This window comes from Amphiprion ocellaris, chromosome 20, assembly GCF_022539595.1.
Source record: "Amphiprion ocellaris isolate individual 3 ecotype Okinawa chromosome 20, ASM2253959v1, whole genome shotgun sequence".
Lineage (NCBI taxonomy): Eukaryota > Metazoa > Chordata > Actinopteri > Pomacentridae > Amphiprion > Amphiprion ocellaris.
Window position 1 is genome coordinate 25,252,738 of NC_072785.1, and position 20,012 is coordinate 25,272,749.

Sequence of the window (20,012 nt, forward strand, 5' to 3'; positions counted from 1 at the left end):
GCTAATGTGCTCAGCCATCTGAACCCATAATGGGTCATCTGTTGTTTTTACTTTTTTAAATCTCCAAATTATCACTTGTCATAGCAAAGAACTGTAAAAATGTAAAGAATTTCCAACACTCTGACAGTTCTTTGTGTCATGTGCAGTGTGGGCTTCTTATGAAACCTTCTACCTGCATTCTTTCTAACAACCAGCAGGGGGCGACTCCTCTGCCTAAAAAAAACTCTCAGATTGTTCAGCAGTAAATGAAAAAATAGCACTGTTTCTGATATGATTTATTACCTCAGTAAACATTCTCCTAATGAGTTCATGGACTCAGATGTGAATGTCAAATCACTCCGACTACAGCAAGATGTTAATTTTATAAATTATGGTGGGCTTTAAAGTAAAATATGTACTAAAACAGGGTATCTTCAGAGTGGGGCTACCTTGTGAATGCATGGTGTCAAGTTCTGAATCAGATCCATCACTCCTTTATTATAATTTGGTTTCAAAACACCAAATGATAACAATCAGATGACAAACTGGAGGTTTCAGGATGGTGGTTTTGTCCATCTTTTATCTGCAGTCTGTGCTACTGACATTTGGCCTTCACATAATATAGAAGGGCAGGTAATGATGGGAAAGACTCTGGCTTGTTTACAGCTTGCAGGTGGTCAAATCATGAAACAACTCAAGATGGCAGCTGCAAGTCGTCTTCTGCTGCTGTTTCTGACTCATAATCAATAATCGTAAACAAAGCAAAATAACAAGATACAAGCAGGAGTGATACTTCTTTAAAGAACGTCCATGGCGGCCTCATTCAAACACTGTAATATTGTTAAATAGGGTTAAATATACTGTGTTCTGGTCATATATTTTTAAATAATTAATACTTAATCTAATACAGTTTGTCTTCACCATAGACAAAACATCTCATAAATAACAACATAAAGTTGACATTGATTTAAAATAGAATGGAAATGATAATGAACACCTCCATGACTGCAGGCAACTAAAATAAACAAAAACTTAAAAATAAATAAATAAAAGCAGTGCTCTAGTACATATTTAGACTTAAACTCTGATGCATGGAATGCTTTAAAGTTTGCAGCACAGCTTGTTAACTGACTTCTAAAAAAGTGAATCCCAAAGTTATTCACATTTTATGAAGCAGTTTACTGTGATTTTTATGAGCTGGAATCAGAATATGCCAGAATCTATTTTAAGTCTTCTCATCAATTAAATTTTAACTTGTAATTAGATTTGTTCATATGTGCTCACATTTGTCCAGAGCTTTCATAATTTTCTACAACAAGTCTGATATATTGGAGCTGTAACTGCTTTTCCATTGATAATTATGACTTGAATATTGACATGAACGGTATTTATTCTCGTGAAACTAGTGTGGGAACTTGAATATGTCAAAAGCAAGTGAGCATGAAGTGCCTTAGACCTGCATTCTCTCTAAGAACCAGCAGGAGGTGACTTCTCTGGTTGCAAAAATAAGTCGGATTGTATAGAACTGTATGAGAAAATGCCTCCATTTCTCGATGAATTTAACATGTTCCTAATAAAATTATGGTCTCAATTGCTAGTTGAAGGTCTCTTCCAATACAGCATGACATTAATTTTGTAAATTATAGCTCCATTTATGGTAAAATAGACAATAAAGCATTGTATGCTTGAGAATGAGGTTTTTTGTTGCTACTACATCAGCAGGATATGGTCAGATAGTCAAATGCCAAACTAGAGGCTTGAAAATGGTGGCTTGTAATTAGATTTAGCAACAGATTTTGGCTAATCACATCCTTTTGTAATTGAATTTGTCCAGATCTTCCACATTTTTACTAACAGGTCTGATATATTGGAGCTTTCAGAAAAATCTAAACCTTCCAGTCATAATTATGACTTGAATGTTGACATGAACTATATTTATTTGTGGGGAAACTGGTAAGGGAGCATCAATATATTGGAAACACAACATAAACAGCAAAATAGACTTGCATTCTTTTAACAGCCAGCAGGAGGCGACAATAAGCAAAAATATGTTAAATTGTGTAGAAGTCTATGAGAAAATGAGCCTACTTCTCATTTCATTTGTCACCTCAGTTAACATGTTCCTAATGGGTTTATGGTCTGAATTGCTAGTCTCAAGTCTCTTTCAATACAGCATGATGATAATTTTGGAAATTATGGTTCCATTTAGAAGAAAATATACAATAAAACAGGGTATAAAGCTTGTACAAAACATCAATATGATGCAAACGCAGCACAAATACTAAGTGCTAATAGCATAATAATTGCTGCTAGTATCACGTTGTTACCAAAGAAACCGCTATTCTGAAGGCAAAATGATGTGTAAAATTAGGTTCTGTACCCGTGCATTCAACTAAACATTCCACCTATTTAGTCATTTTCCTTTTTCTTTACTCTCTCCTCGGTTCTTCTTTCAGTTTACATCATATGGTATTTATTTAGCTGCGTGTTTAGTGAACCGTCCCTAACCTCACTAATTGTGCACGGCCATCCAGCCTCACAGCTCCTCCACGGAGCCCACTTCAAGTGAACCATGTGAAGTAGACTTGAGAGCGCTGAAGCAAAAGACATGTTACAGCAGACTGTGGTTGTATTATGGAGATGCAGCGGGGGTGTAGTCCATCAGAGGCCAAAATGGGTCAGCCTGGAGGGCCTCGCTATCGTAAGCGAGCTGTCAGGATGCGTGACGAGTTCTAATTTGAAAAAGATTCCACCCCTTCACAGGCTGTTCAATTTTTCATTCGAGAATGCAAGAAAACGTAATCAAATATTCATTGGACACGGCTAAAAAAGGGGGAAATCAAATTCAATATTTACCACGTCGTTTTTATGAGCTGGGGAACTAATGAAGTCTGAGAAACAAGAATCATGTAGCTGGGCTCCATGACAACTGTGGGGCTCTCAGACACTAAATAATCCTCAGCATCTTCCCGAGGCTCGATCCAGCTCAGGGGCCCCGGCTTCGCTCCGATTTCTCCTCCATTATTCTGCAGCAGTTTGGGTTTTTCCATGAATCAAATCCAACCGGCTTCTGCCAGATCATCGCAGCTCTGATGTGGAAACGCCGTGCAGAAGAAGCAGGCAGCTCTCGATCCTTTCTGGCCCTTGATGAATGAAAAATCCCTCCTCCCGAACTGTCTCACACACACTCCAGATGATGATTAATTACCAGTGGTATTATCTCACAAGAAGACATTCTTCACAAAGATTACAGACACGATCGCTCAGTTCATTCAGACACAAATGCAAAATAATATCTCATTCATTCTTCTCAGAGTTAATCCTCAGACCAGGCTCACATCCCAACTGTTTATATTCATTGTTAGTTGGACTTTTACTTCTAATGTAGTTTAATCTTACCACTGAAGATGCTCTTGTTTCCAGGAAATGTATATTTCATGGAACTTACAGAAAAAAAGAAATGAAACCATACTTTTGAGAACATTTAAGAATGGCGTTTTATCATTTATATCACTAGAACTGTATTAGGTTATTTCTGATGCAGTCCTGATGTTTTTATTAACTGCTCCTGTAAAGTTCTTATGTTATCACAGAGTATGGTAGTATTTAACTGCACCTTTAGCCATGCAACATTTACTCAGTGTCTTTGTAATTCAATTTTCTGCTACTTTATGCTTTTACTCCATAATAATTCTGACGCAAATGTATTTTTTTCACAATTTTTCCAATACACTGATGTGATAATTTCAGTGCAGTTCAGTATTTTTTGTTTAGTATTTAGTCTTGACATTTCGTTCCATCAGAAAAAGTCACCAGATCTAAGCTTAAAATCTTATTTAAATAAAATCATATTTGCCCAAAATTAACATTTAGATTCTGTACTAGATTCAGAGACTTTCTGGCTGAACTGCAGCAACATTAAATTTTTTTTCTGATTTGAATACAGATAGATATTTAATTCTTTGGGGAAATCTAAGTCATTCAGTAGCTCACACGTTACGTTTGAGAAAAATAAGGAAACCAATGTGCAAAATAACATGCAAATCATGCTGGTAGAAGAAATAAAGTGCAAAATTATGCTGATATTTACCATAGACTGTTTAAGAAAGAATGACATAAGTGAAGCCAACCAAAAGGGAGAAACTGTGTATACAAGTGTTACCCAGGTTCTCCCCTCACCAGTCAAAGTCTAATGGGAAAGATGAAGTCATGATGTGAAACACTGTGGTGACAAATCAGCGATGGTAAAATGCCAGACTGGAGTCTTCAAGATGGTGACTATAAATTAAAGCTTGTAGTTACATTTATCAGCAGACTTTGACTGATCACATCCGTTTGTGCTCACATTTGTCCAGAACGTTCAAAGTTTTCTAGCAACAAGTGATTTATTGGAGCTTTAAGAGAAATCTAAGCTTTTCAAATGATTATTATGACTTGAATCTTAACATAAACAGTATTTATTTGTGGGAAACGAGTATGGGATCATCGATATGTTGGAAACCCTACATAAACAGCAAGTGCGCATGAAGTGCCTTAGAGTTGTGTTCTCTCTGACAACCAGCAGGAGGCGACTTCTCTGGTTGAAAAGTAAGTCAAATTGTATGGAACTGTATGAGAAAATGACCCTGCTTCTTTCTTGATTTATTACCTCAGTAAACATTTTCTTAATGAGTTTATGATCTCAATTGCTGGTTTCATGTCTCTTTCAATACAGCATGATGTTCATTTTGGAACTTATAGTCGCATTTTGGGTAAAATAGACAAGGGTATGTTTTGGTTTTAAAAGACAGAAACAGTGATGGTGAAATGCCAAACTAGAGGCTTCAAAATAGTGGCTTTAAAGCTTGTAATTACATTTATGAACAGATTTTGGTTGATCACATATGTTTGTGTTGACATTTGTCCAGAGCTCCGGCATTTTTAGCAACAAGTGATGGCAGCATCATGGTGTGAAGCCTGGTGGTGGCAGCATCATGGTGTGAAGCATGTTGGTGGCATCATGGTGTGAAGCATGGTGGTGGCAGCATCATGGTGTGAAGCATGGTGGTGGCAGCATCATGGTGTGAGCAGCAGAATCTGTCAGGCTTGTACAGGACGAGTCTGCAGCTGTGGTAGTGAAGTACAACTCCACTACTCTACTGACTCACTGAAATGTCACTCAGAGTGCTACAAAATCAAATGACAAAAATAGACCTCACCTAAATGAAGGAGGGGGGAGAGGAGAGGGAGGAAAGTGAGTCAGGAAATGGCCCCTGTGCTTATTTTATTAGGCCCTCTTCCTTCCTTTCTTTCTTCCTCCCTCTCTTTCATTTCATTTCTATAAATAGACGGATGCTTGGCAGCTGAGGGGTAGTCCACGCAGAACAAATGCACCCCCTGGCTGTTTCACTTCATTCCCCACATAATGAGCCAGACGGAACGCCGCACAGATCGCCGCCGTCACTTCCACTCTTCCCCGTGACCGAGGCAGGGGCCACACGTTGCCATGGAGACGTGGCTGCCGGGCAGAGGAGGGCCCGGCCGGCGTCCATCCAGAGACCCTCAGACGAGCTGACCTCCCCGCCTTCATCCCCTCCGATTCCCTTCATCCTCTTCACTCTCTTTCATTCAGCACCATCAGGCATTAGGGAGATGAGTAGATGAGTGAGGAGTCCAGTGTCCTACACTTGTCTTCTGTGCTCTGTGATGTAATGGAGTCAGTGCCGGTATCCCTCTCTCACCCATCTTGCTCTGCAAATATATTCCAGACCAGTGAACCACTGAATGCTCAGCTCCAGTAGCTGCAGCTGCAGAAGTGGCACTCTCCATAGACAGTATGTGGGCAAATACTGGTCTCTATGGATATTAGTTGAGCTGAAAGTACATACATTATGAAAGCTGAGGGCCAATCTGCCTCTCTGTCTGCACTGCATTCACTATATTTATGGACTTTCAGGTTTTTATTTGAGGAGGAGATTTATTAGCACAGGGCAATGAAGGTTATGTTGCATTATATGAAGAATAAGCAGCTTCTCGTCTCCGTGGGATTATGTGCAGCTAATCAAGTGAAAGCATGTGTGCATCTGGATGATTAGATGACAGGTTTGGCTGAACAGTATATGCATGGTAAATTGTAAGCGATTCCACCAAATAATGATGTTTCCTTTGCAGACTGTTTGATTTTAATGCTCTGAACCACCAAAAATCCACCTGCAGGATTGAAAGGCACACTATCTCCCAAAAAAGCACAGAAAAAAACACCAAATTTCACCATTCATCAGAGCCAGAAACTATTATATTCAAATTTCCAACTGTCCTTGAACTTACCTGTGATGTGTGATGTGCCGTTCCATCAAAAATACTGACTAAATGTAAGCTTAAATTTGTGATATTACATCAAAATCATTTTATTTTCATTTTATATCTCATTTAGAAATTTGCCAAAAATAAATTGCTCAAACTAAACAGATTCTGTTAAAAAATAAATAAATAAATAAATAAATAAATTCTACGCTCCTCAGTGCAACCAAAAAGCCATTAGAGACTCAGCTGCAAGCAACAGTCACTTGGGAAAAATTACTGAGAATTTTTCACTCAACTCACCTGAACTGCAGGCTGTGTTTGCACAGAGCAGCTAGGAGACAAGTAGCCTATGGAAGCAAATATCTATAGCTTGTTCATCCCACATTTTGGTAATTATGTTGGCAGCACCTGTAAAGACTTGGAAAAGTGTACACAGTGATTCCGGGTGTTTCCCATTTTTGAAAAATGAATATTCGAAGAATTTTAGCTTATTTTGGATTTATAGTTTTAGAACTGTTTCATGCTGCAAAAAATATTTTTGAGTTTTCTCTACTTCTACCCAGGAAGGTATTAATTCGTGGAAAAAAAAAAACATTTCTAAATATGTAACTTTGATACACAGAGATGAGTTTTTAAGGGTTTAATCAATGGTCAGAGAGGTCTTTTAAATAATGAAGTCAGAAGTTGTGGAGTTGACAGTGTAATGTTTCCCTCTGAAATGTAGAGTGAAGGTATAAAGCTGAAGTGAGAAACTGTGTATACAACAAGTGTTACAAAGGTTCTCTCTTCACCAGTCAAAGCCGAAAGGGAAAGTATCGAAGATTAATTCATTCTTGAAAAAGTCTTAGCTAGATTTCAACTGAGGGCATGTGGGAGACTCTGAAGTTGACTAAAAGACAGTTCCTTGGTCTGACGAGACGAAAATTTAACTTTTTGGCTCCAAACGCTGCACATAATCACAAATACACCATTGATGTGGCATCATGATGTGAAGCATGGTGGTGGCACCATTTACCTGTTATATATAATTAGTTGACATTTCTCTATAGAATCAGTTTTCACTTTGACATGAAAGAATCTTTTTTTGTTGTTTGCAAGTAATAAAAGCAGGAAAGTTCCAAGGGCATGAATACTTTGTATATGCACTCTAACTACATGAGTAGGAAGCACTAGAGTTAAGTGAGATAATATGTTTTAGTAATTTGAATGAAGTGACCCTTCATCCATATTTTCATTTCAGTCAAACGCTGCATCCCTGAACTCCCTGCATCTTTTATAGCGTTTCCTCTGGGGGCTTTGGTCTGTGTTTGACCCCCACCTTCACACCAGCGTCCAAACACACACTTCCACTGCTGACAGAAAATGGCCTTCCAGCCTCGAGGCCTTTTGGTCCTGATTCGAGGTGACTCTTTACCTTTCTCATTTCACAACTTCACTGTTCATTACTGAGCGTCGTAAGTGGACGTCGCCGGGGGGGTGATGTCAGTGTTAACTTTCCTGATGACCCCTCCCTCCCCTTTCTTCTCACCAGCCGGGCCCTCACTGTCATTGCTCTTATTTTTTAATTTTTTTCCACTGAAGTTGTTGCAGCTCAAGCCTACAAATTATCAGCATGTGCAGAGTGCAGCACGGAAACACAAAGCAGAAAATGCAAGTGCAGCACTGTTCTCTTGTGCTGCACTGTTCCTGCTCCACATTCTCTGCTGCTGCATGCAAGAAGTTTTAATGAACCTGATGCAGAGCTGCGACCGCCGTCAAAGCTTCTCGTGGCAAAAACAGTGCCGAGGAGACGGCTGAAGTTGCTCTGCTCTGAGAATCGATGCCACCAGTCAGTTTCAGGGCTGCAGCCATCAAGCCACCCGCCCCTTGTAAGTGTGCTGCTCTCAGTGGGAAGCACAAGCAGGCCTGGTGTGTTGATTACAAGTGTAATCCATTAATCATCACTGAACGCATGGAGGACTTTGATGAGAGCGGCAGGAGCGGGCATTGAATTCCAATCCTGCAATGTGTGCTGGCTGCAGGTAGACTTTAAACAGCCTCCAGTCTGCCTGGCGTACTCTCAGCCTCCACCCTTTTTCCTGCAGATAAGAAAAACTTCATTAAAAATCCAGCCATATTCTCCATAGTAATTACAGCGTTACATGGAGGGGAGTGGAGGGTGGGACGCTGGTGGTGATGGTGGGGGCTGCCTGGACAGATCAGCATATCATATCCTCCCCCCCTCCCGAACACTCCCTGTCCATTTGATTGTTTTTTATTTTTTTTTTTTTTGAATTTCACATTTGAATTTAACAAGCATGGAAGTCTGAACAAGCTAATAAGATTCTGAACCACAGTGCCGGACTATGTAATTAAAATCGGATCCAACTGATTTTTCCCTGCTTTGCATATAGGCTCCGTCCCAACAGAAGGAGACTCGGCACGTTGCAGTAGGTCGACTGCTCCACTGTTATTTCTGGATGGATTAATAAGTATTCATTATTGATTAACTGCTAATTATTTTAAAAGACTTTTAAATGCCGCTATTAATTTTACATCCTGTTTGGTTGGCTCTGAGAGTTTTAGGATTTTTTTTTCTCCGTTTTTACCCACAATGCTTGAGGCCTGCATGATGCTGTAATTAGAGGTGGTGGCAGTGTCAACATCCTCCCGCCTCTGGGGCTTCGTCTGTCTCGTCGGCAGGCTGATCGTGCAGCCCAGTGAAGCTCATACTGGAGAGAAACGCATCTAACTGGAGGTTTAACATCACTGAGTTGTGCAATGCAACTGCAGGAAGTGATGCACTGAGGATATGCTTCTACTCTGACCTGATCGGGTTTTATTTAGTTGTAATCTGGTTTCAATTTTACCAGCACAGCTTGGAGTTAAAGTTCTCACTTTCCTAAATTAATCTATTGAACGACTTTTGTTTAGATCAATTCTCCGAACCATTGTGAGCTAGAAATTGTTGTTGAATAAAATTTCTAGGAAACTTGTTGCATTTGCATAACTTTGCAACCATAGGCACACAGCTACAAATTTTCATCAGCTTTTTTATTTCCTTATAGTGGTTTAACTAATTGTATTCTAACTTAAACTCCCTACACACTTTTCGTATACAGATATAGCTGTTTTAACCTACCATGCCTGATTTCCTCCCTTTGATGTGAACTGTGTTGATTTATTAGAGACAGTTCACGTTATTGGACATCAATCTAAAAATACAAGCTGATAACATGCTGGATTATAGCAAAATCTTGTAATTTATGCCCTCAATCCCTTGGCAGGTACCAAGGTGCTCATTCCACTGTCAGCTCTATGTTTAATGAATTCATTTCATTTAACTTGGCTGACACATTGTTCACTCTCCTGTTATTAATATTGCCCATTTTAAAGCCAAAGCAACCATTTATCTGTGCTGTCTTCACATGGCAGGTGCAGGATAAAATATTGGTATGTTGACGACTTGCAGTTGTTCATGTGTGATTGATTTGAGTTGAGGGGATTTTGGGAACAGTAACATGCAGTTTTTGGCAAAGAAAGACAAAACAATGTGAAATACATAGTGGGGATGGTGGGCTTACATGCAATATCTAAATAATAGAAATGAAATGAAACAGACTATTATGGAGTAGCCTAAATGTTGATTGCACAATGTTAAGGCTATAGAGTAAAAATACCGATGGCATGAAGGCTGGTTCCCTGTAAGCCTCCCTTCCACGATGCAATTCTATCTTCCACTGACTACAAAATGTTCCAGGAAAATTAAGGGCACATTAACAATTAAACAACAACCAGAGTAACTATGGAAACTCTACCTGGCAAAAGAAAAAGAAAAACCAACAATGAACCTCAGACCTCAAAGTACCTTTGCCATTAATCATGCATAACTTTGGACTTTTACTTTAATCTTAATACATTTGAAATAGTGAGTTGTATAAAGACAGCTGTCTTGAACAGGGAAATTTGCTGCAGAGATCAAAACAGCTTTTAGTAGCACATTGTAAACATGTTTACTTTTTCTGTAAAATTGGGCATTTTAACATGGGATCTAAAGGGATTGGATTGGAGTCGGCCTCAAGTGGCCGTTGACCAAACTGCAGTTTAGTTTCGTGTTTGCTTTCTTTCTTAGCCTTGTACTTTGCCATTTGTTATGAACTTGGGAACACTATGAATGCCAATACAATGGCAACCTGTCAATCACAAGATGTCACGTGTTGAAGTATACCTTACTTTATTGTCTATTTTACTCTAAATGGATCATAATTTACGAAATGAACATCATGCTGTATTAAAGGAGACTTAGATTAAGTGATTGAGATCATAAACTCAATAGGAAAATGTTTACTGAGGGAACAAATCAAGTGAGAAATAGGTTTATTTTCTCATAGACTTCTGTACAGTTTGACTTCTTTTAACAACCAGAGGAGTCGCCCCCTGCTGGCTGTTGTTGGTGAATGCAGGTTTGAGGCACCAGTGAATCAGCTTTACTTTTCAGATCCCCAGACAACATCCATCTTTTGTAATCAGTTCATGGTTGTCTGATTATGCACCATTTTGGATACTCGTGGACTTTCTGTCTCATAACTTGTATACATGAGTAAATGTAAACACTGTAACTGCAATCTGACATGATAGTGGAGTTATAACTTCACATAATACTCAGTTTAGCTGAACTCAGCTTAAGCCTGAGCAGATGTTTTCTCCACCAACAACAGCTAAAAGCACATGCAAATACATGGACGTTTTGCACCTTTAATGTAAAATAGCCTACTGGCTGTTCAAGTGCAACTACAATAACCTATCATGCTCATTAAGAGGCCAAAAAATGTGCTATGAGGTTAGTGCCCTATACTACATTCATCTGTGCACACTTTTACTAAATAAGTGAAATGAAAAAAATAGACTTTTTCTGTAGTTCGGGCTTTAAAAAAATATTGTAAATTAATGGAAAATAACCGTCTCATAAAAATAAGGCAGTTTTTTATGATTAGGATGCACTGTATCCTAAATTCTAAAAAGGGTGATTTGTTTGCATGGAAAATCCTTCATTAAACAATAAAAAGCCTAAAAATAATAAATAAATAAATAAATAAATAAATAATCTTATGTAAAATTGAAGCTAAAATGTATTTTATTCATGGTGAAAAATGACTGTATTTTTATGTGATGTTAATATTTAAAATTTGAACAAAATGTAGAAAATTGTATATTGACAGATTACAGGTTCTTGTCTATAATGAACAAATTCCTTGAGCATTTTTTGTTGAAAAAATGGCTCTCATTTAACAAGCAAATAAAATTATAGAACAGATACTCCTTTTCTGTCAATTGTCAGTAATTGCATCTAATTTTGGAAATATATATACAGTATAAAAGCTGAATTTACCAGTTTGATTTGTTACATAAAATGAAAATATTTGTGAAATTCGGTTAAATCTGTTAGTATAGTTTAGGAATCATGATGTTAAAAAAGAAAAATAATTTTCTTTTAAAAAAATTTTAACTTTATTGGGTTTTTTGGGGTGAGACTTGTAAATTCACAGTCTATTTTTGTAATTTTATTGATATATTTATGTTTTTAAAAGATATGGGGGAAGAGTTGAATTTAACAATTCGATTTGTTATAAAAAAAATAAATATTTATGAAGTTAGAATGAATCTGTTAATATAGTTTAGGAGTCATGTGACGTTAAAGAAGGAGTAGTTTTCTCTTTTAAAAATTTAAACTTTATTGGGGTTTTTAAAGGGGGTGAGACTTGTAAAATCAGTCTATTTTTGTAATTTTATTCATAGATTTATGTTTTTAAAAGATATGGGGAAAAAGTTGAATTTAACAGTTTGATTTGTTATATAATATGGAAATATTTGCTAAATTAGAATAAATCTGGTAATATAGTTTAGGAATCGTGTGATGTAAACAAGTAATTTTCTCTTAAAAATTTTAACTTTATTGGGGTTTTTGGGGAGTGAGACTCGTAAAATCAGTCTCTATAGTAATTTTATTTATATATTTGTGTTTTTAAAAGATATGGGGAAAATCAGTTACAAATTATATATTTTAAATTTTTTTTTTTTACAGTGCATGTGTAAATCCTCCTGCATTCTGTGCTGCTGGTGGCAGGTGTCCAGAATAAATGTCAGTGATTCATTTAGTGATCATCCTCCTGCTGTCACTTCTTTACAGGCATCTGGTCAACACAGCGAACGTGCAGCTTCTCCTTTTATTGCTAAAATTACGACTGAACCCACAGTTGTGCTCCTTTCTCCCCTCCCTGGCTGTGGTTCTGGATGAGATTCACGGTTTGTTGCGGGTTTCTTCTCTCAGCTGATGGTGACGTAGCTGCGCGCCTTTAACCGAGTCCGTCTGTGTGACTTTTAGAATCGGGGGGCGGATGGCTGTAGGGCGCAACCGTTTCACACCTCCACGGCGTGAGAAGCAGGCCCGGAATTAATATCAATTACCGGAGGATGACAGTCCACGGAGGGAACTCGGCTCCGGATCCCGCTGCTGCTTCTGCGAGATCCACAAAGTGACGCGCAGGAGACGAACCGCGGTCATTCCCATGGTGCGCAAAGTCCGGCGCACAGCGGTGGCAATTTGAAAAATAAAAGCAGAAAAGCCACACAGCTGAGCGCGTTTCTGATCGCAACTTGGCGTTGTATCGTAGCAGAAGAAGAGGAGACAGCAGCAGGCGGGGAGGCTTTACAGCAGCCGGAGATTTTCCTGCGCAGCGGAGAGAAGACGAGGAAGAGGAGGAGGAGGAGAGCGCTGATTCACGGCTTGCAGGAGGAGGGAGAGCCGCCGCGGAGATCCGTCCGTACCGAGCCTTTAAAATAATTTAAAAAAAAAAGCCACCCTGAGCCCACCGCCTCCCACCCCCCTCCTCCCCCATCTCCTCCCTCGTCATTGACAGCGCTGCGACCCGGTCAGTCCGTCAGACGGGGAGGATCTGGGGAGGAGGGCGCAGAGGCAGCGGAGAGGACGAAAGGCGAATCACCTCTGGCCGGTTCGATCCAAAAACGCCGATACCCGAGCGGGGCTGCTGCCGGTGGGGGGGACCTGCCTCTCCGTGCATGAGGACGCTTCTTCCACTGGGGGATTTGTTTTTATTTATTTTATTTAGGAGCACGTTAGACTGACACAGCGAGGTGATCTGGAGACAGTCGGCGCGGCAACAGCAACGATATTAACAATAACAACAATAAAAGGGGGCGGACAGGAGATATTTCGCAGCCTCTACATTTAAAAAAAAAAAAAAAAAAAAACTCCCCGGAATACAAATCCAGGTAGGTTCTACTGAGCACAGCATGATGCAAACTCACGGATGCTAGATAATCGGTGTGAGAGCCGGTGCGTCCTGATGACACACACACACACACACACACAGACACACAGACACACACACACACACACACACACACACACACACACACACACACACACACACACACACACACACACACACACGGACACACGGACACACGGACATATGAATCATTCTAGGCAGCATTTTAAGGATGCAAATGCAGCCGATAAGTCCTTCCTAAACCTGCCTCATCTGCAGATAGGATCCACTGAACGCTTCGTGATACCGTCTAATGGGTGTACCATTGAAACACCAGGCGTCCGCCAGTGATTGGCTGCACACCTGGATCTCCAGCTTCACATGCGAAGCGTTAACATTCCGTCTTCTTCTATCTCCTGCGCGGCCCTGCAAGCGCTTGGAGCTGATTTAAAGTGTCTCCTGAGGGATTTCATAAAATGCAGGCCTGCACGCACCCTGTAAGTTCCTATGGGTGGGCCTATGGGTGCTCCAGCAGGGATTCCCCCCTCAGGTAGCTCTGACATCGGTGCAGCGGGAGAAACGGCCCCGTGATGATTAATCAGCAACAGCTGAGGCTCTCCGTGTGTCTGCTGAGTCCATGTTTACGCCGATCTCAAATAGCCTCCTTAAACTAGACCCCTCTTCCCAAAATAGGGAAAGAGAAAGTAGATCCGAGGGCAGAGCAGCAACTGTCTGAGCCATAACATCAGTCAGGACATATAGGAGGGTTTGCATTGAGCACCCAGACATGCACTGGGTGCTGGATGTGGATCCTCTTACTGAAATCTACTGGGAGTGTGCAGAGTTTGACTGATGAAGGCTGAAACTAGATGACTGTTCCACTGTTTGGTGCAAAGAATAATCAGAAATGCACATTGTAGTCTCCGTTAGCTCAAGCTCACGTAACCAAATGGTAAAAACAAATCAAACTAAGAGTTTAAGATTAGGAGAAAAGCAGCAAATTCACATTTTAGCAGCCAAAGCCAGGAAAAATCTGTGATGTTTTTGTGCAATATCAGCTTTTATGTTGCTCAGCATGCTTCCTCGAGGTTCCTACCTGATAACTAAAGTCTGCAAAGCTTCTGGTTCATGTTTGTTTTTTTAGCAAATTACATAAATTCCTCCATTGCTTATTGACACAGCAGCATTTTATTTGACAAATTTCACTTTGCTAAAGGTCATATTTACTAGAAATCCCCTCTAATTAGAGGAAAGGAGTCTCGGGAGCTGCTAACCCTGAAGGAATGAGATCAGTTTGGGCCTACAGGGGGAGTATTAATGGGTTTTCATGGTCGAAATGCAATTTCAGGCTTTTTGTCCTTGAAACTTTTTTGACCATTAAAATAACCATAAAATGAGGTCACCACTTTAGTTGTTGTATTTAATGGAGATTAGCATCAGTATATTGATATAAAATAATGACCTTTTTACTCAGATTTTGCAACTTTCACCTTTTAAAGTGGGTAAAATTAATGCAAACGTCTCATTCATCACAACACCACATTGTGAACATTTAGGAATTAACTGTGATGTTTGACTTGGTAAATATCACTTATGCTGCATTTCCTAAAGGAGAAAGTGGCGAAAAAGTGGTTAAAAGTTGAGTTAAGTGTTTTCACCCTCAACTATTTGTGGCTGAAGAGGTCAGTGTTGGATTTAATTGCAATATGCCAAAGCTGACCCTCACCCTTAATTTAGAAATGTCACTTGCAACACGGCACTTGAGCTAACGTTGACTTTCTGTGAACAGCCTCTCTGTTCATTTTAGCGCTTTTCGCTTGCTGCTGAACAGTCTTGATTAAACGTCTCTGCGTCCACAATGCAAAATACAATCCTTAAACCGGTAATTAGTATGCAAATTGTTTTGTGTCGCTCCTAATTTAGGGGTCGTGGTTGGTGACGTAGAGAAACGCATCAACCGAACCCCAATGCAATTTGTGTGCAGATAGAAAATCAATATTTCAAATACAAAAACCTTGTGAGGTCGCACACCTGAGCAGCCTGATTTAATGCAATTACTGTAGCGAACTTTGTGTTATTGCCCAGCTTTATGTATTTGTGTCTCTTAAATGATTTCGCAGTCCGTCAGTCGGTCAGTCCTGTGGCCTGCAGGTGAAATTGGAATTAATTACGTGCATGAGAACTAAATGTACCTTTAAAATGGGTAAATCTGCAGCTCGGGGTAGTGAAAGTAGTCGTGTTTATTATCTAATGCGCCTTTAGGGAGGCCTGGAAATGAGCACAACTATAGTTTACAGTTGCAAAATAATCTTTCCGAGCATGATTTTATTCAGCGTGTGAAATTTATAAGTCTAATGGGACAAGGCAGGAGGTAGTTACCAGGCAATCGACTCTCTCTGTCCGGTGTTATTGTGTGGCCTTATATCTTTAAAAGCCCTCTGTCAGCCCACTAGTTTGCTCTTGGATTCATGGGTATTTGCCTTGTTTGCCATTTTCTTTTAGCTCTGTTTATCCAGGGCAGGCTGTGAACACATTTTACTGTTTTCCAACACTTTCCTTTTCTAACAGTCTCCCACTGTCTGCATTAGAGCTGCAGGACATTACAGAGAAATGGGAACTTCACCTCATCTAAAGCAGCTAAAATCATTAATTTTATATTAACAATAAAGACTGAGAAAGTTGTCATCTGTAGCCATGAACCAAACTGCAAATTTATCATCCGACTCCGTACTTCTCAGACTCTGATTTTGCTGTTTTGGTTCATTCTCAGTTGCGTTCAACTGGATTTTTGGGGCCCAGGCTGCGTTTTATAGTGTAACAGATTCCTGTAATTGATATATGAACTGAAATTCTTTACATACAATTATTTAGTTAGCTCTGGGACGTGCTCTGCTACATGTGCTGCAGAAACAGTGTGGAGAGAGTTGGAAATGTGGCAGCCACTAAGAACTAGCGATGGACCGGTTTTCAGTTTGGCCGATTTTCGTGGCCGACATTTGGCATTTTTTCCAATTATCGGTATCTATATTTTTATTGGCTGATTATTGATAAATGTGCTACTTTCGGTCTGATGCTGCCTCTTCTCTCTGTCTGTCGTCACTTTGTGGTCTCAGAAATGTCTCTCAAGGAGAGACTGAACAAGAAACACAAGCTGTGGGCACAAATCAGGAATTTAGCTTCTCTCATAGTGGCTAAAGCAATGCTAACAGCTAGAGGCTAAGTTAGAATGTCGCCACACATGAACCTTAAACAGAGTCTGGAAAACAATAATTAATAGTAATTTAAGATATGAACAGTTCAGTTATAGGCACCCTTCATAATGAGGAAGTCTAGTTTTGAATGACATGCTGTTAAAACTTTAATGTATTTCATTTCCAAACATTGGTTATTGGCTTTCTTAAGCTCCAATAATCGTATCTGCCATGGAAAACCCATATCGGTTAATCCCTACTAACAACTGTTTTTCTGGCAATTAATTATTACAGATTAGTCGATTAATATATACAATAAATTTTTACATCATGGCATATTGGAGCACAGCATAAGATGTAGACAGTAAAGTCTTAAAGTGGCAATTCCAACGTGATTTAAGTCATTAATGCAACTCCAAAACAAACCCAAATTTCTCTTAAGCTCCTTAACAAAGTTAGAAAGCACTGAGCAACATGGACATGGTAAATATTTTATCATGATGGAGCAGCTAAAGCACCTGTTTTGTTATCTTTCTTTGACTTTGGTAGTAGTTCTATGTAAATACAGCAGGATTCACAGCATACCTGTTATCTTTATCTCATGTGATTGGTGAGTTTGTCAGGTAGCATTATCGTTTTAAAATCAGGATTTGCTGGTTAACGTTTTGTCTTAATAAGCTGCATTTCAACCACTATGTTAGATTGGTTTCGTTGCCTGACAACAGAAACAGAAAAATATGCAAGCGAGAACAGCTTTATTAGGAATTCAGCTGTTTTAAAATGCAGTTTATGTGAGCACAGAGAGCAGGAGAGAAGTAAACAAATGCAAAGTGTCTCCATTGTGAATAGCACCTGAGTGTTTTCTCTTTAGTTGTGTTGTGCTGCTTTAGTCTGATACCAAAACTATTCACAGTGTACAAACACCTTTTTGTTATGTGATCATGTGAATACTCCCATACTTGGAAAACTTCTATACCAAACGTAGTTGGATTTGTAGAGCTGACCAGCTAAAAACAGCATAATGCAACGATTATATAGAGATACTGGGGGGGGGGGGACATTTGTTACAGTGATTTAAAATGGAAAAAAGAGCATGTAGGTAAAAAATATTGATGTCAACACATTTTCAGCAACAACGTCTTCTGTTATGACGTCCAAACGATACCATGTGTGAATTCCTCAAGCATCTTTTTCCGTGTTGTACTGTTTTTAACAGAAAAAAATATTAACACATATCTAAAAACAAATACACTGATCCTAATATATCTGTGCGAAGGCCGACAGCAGCCGATATAGCTCCAATTCTAGCAGCTCTCGTGTAATTTTTGGCTGCAGCAGGCAACCGATTTGAGAGAAAAAGCTCTAAAATCCCGACTGCACTCCACCTACTCAGCACCACACTGGGAGATAAAGTTATAATATATAGCACAGTGTTTAGCAGCTAAAAAGGCACATATTTCCCTCAGGAGTTGTTATAATTATCAGCTGGACGGATACAATTTTAGCAAGTCTAAAATTTACGGGTTTATTTTGATCCGACACTCCAGATTTAGGTTCGCAGCTCCTCCAGTATATCAGCTACCAATTAAATGACCTGTGATTTAATCATTCCCATCCCCAGGTTGTAACATATTGAGAGGCTGTCCCTGGCCTTTAAATCCTGGATGCCTCATTGCAGTTTCTGCCCATCCACCCCTGCTAGCCACGGTGCAATAAAAAAAGACAAGGAGAAGCTAGCGGGTCAGCAGTGCTGCTCTGAGTCTTAAACAGAAAGAGGCACTTCACTCAGTCTCTCAGTGCTTCCAATAACTTATTCATACCTGCGGTCCGTTTTTAAACACAAGGTACGCACTTTTATGGCTGTAACTGGAGCAATGCACACGTATTTCTCTCATGCCTGAAAGTATACTCTTGTAGGGGGGTTAGAGTTTCCAAATTGGAGCAAAATCCTTACGTTTCAAATGCAGTTTCTCTCTCATTAAGTTACAACTTTGTCACTCAATTATTTCCCCGTTGTTTTTGTTTGTGCTCAGTGCTGCCGGTCCTCGCAGGGATTGCATATCTGGCTTCAGTCCATAGTAGCAGCTCTGCTGATTCAGTTAAATTTAAGTTCCTTGTCTCCGGGTTCTGCTGCCGTTTGCCGTCATCCCATTTTCTATCCTCCAGATCAGTGCGCTGCTCAGCAATCAACATCTTTTTTTTTCTTTTTTTTAAACATCTGAGGAATTTCATTTCAATTGTATCACCTCTCGCTGAAGCACTTATGGAAAAAGTTATCTCTGTGAATGTTATTGAGGTTATGATCCCTCAAAAGACATCATAATAGCACTGCCAGTGATGCAATTATTTGTACCTATGAAGCATTAAATTAGAAATATTAGGGATAATTTGTTCCAGAATAGATTAATTGGCTTTGCTACTGCCTGCACTCAAGACGCTGACTGAAACTTTGCCAGTTTATTGCAGGCATTAGGTGAGTGTTGACACTGCTCAGGTCCCAGAAACAATATTTGGCTTTTAAATTGGCGCGAGTATATCAAACAAGCCACCTCTTGTTTTACTATACAAACTTATATTGTAAATTTTGTCAGCTATCCAATCTGGCCAGCGATCCACCTGCATGATAGATGTAATTCTAGCAGTTGGAGTAATTTTAAAAGCCTTCAGCTCCAGTGTAGTGTGTAAGAGTTAAATCAAATAAGAAATCTGCATTCCACAGCATAACATATGCCTTTTAATGGATGCTTTTATCCAGAGTGCCTCAAAGTGCCATGAGTGCATACTGTACACAGTTTTGTGCAGGCAGTCCCAGAGGTAATCAAGTCTTTAAGTAGGAATCTGAACATAAGAATGCACTTTTAGGTACAAAATGTAGACGGGACGCAAACTAGATTCAGCTCAACAAAAGCAAATGGAAACAAGTGTAATAAAAAAAATTGTCATCCTCGAGTGAATTCAGGACAGAATGATTAACTTACACTGTGCATCTCTCTGAAGAGATAATTTTAATTCAGACTAAACTGCCTGAGAGCCTCAAGGGTCCAGAGGTGGAGGCTGCAGAGAGGCTCCCAACCAACCTACTGAACTACTAAATAATCAGGCACCACCAAGGAGAAAGCTTCTATAACAAATCTCCTGAGTTATATCATCTAAGTTTGAGGTGGTCAACTGTTCATCATGCTCCCGCTGCCTCTGGCCTCAGCTGTTAGCATCAAAAAGAATTGTCAAGTCGCATCTTATAAGAGCTGAAGAGGCGCATAAGATGCTTAGCTCGAGCTTTTATGAATTCGGA

The 20,012-nt window shown here is 39.6% G+C and overlaps 1 protein-coding gene across 3 annotated transcripts in view; it reads left to right on the top strand.

Annotated features, from left to right (window-relative positions):
- Nucleotides 1–12,545: 12,545 nt before the first annotated feature.
- slc8a3 (solute carrier family 8 member 3) overlaps nt 12,546–20,012 on the top strand; it is a 169,802-nt gene continuing 162,335 nt past the window's right edge. The window contains exon 1 of one of the 3 annotated variants that reach the window (XM_035955602.2): nt 12,546–13,530. The gene's annotated coding sequence lies outside the window, so the exon portion shown is untranslated. The remainder of the gene's footprint in view (nt 13,531–20,012) is intronic. The other 2 variants (XM_023286619.3, XM_023286618.3) reach the window with 2 other exon arrangements.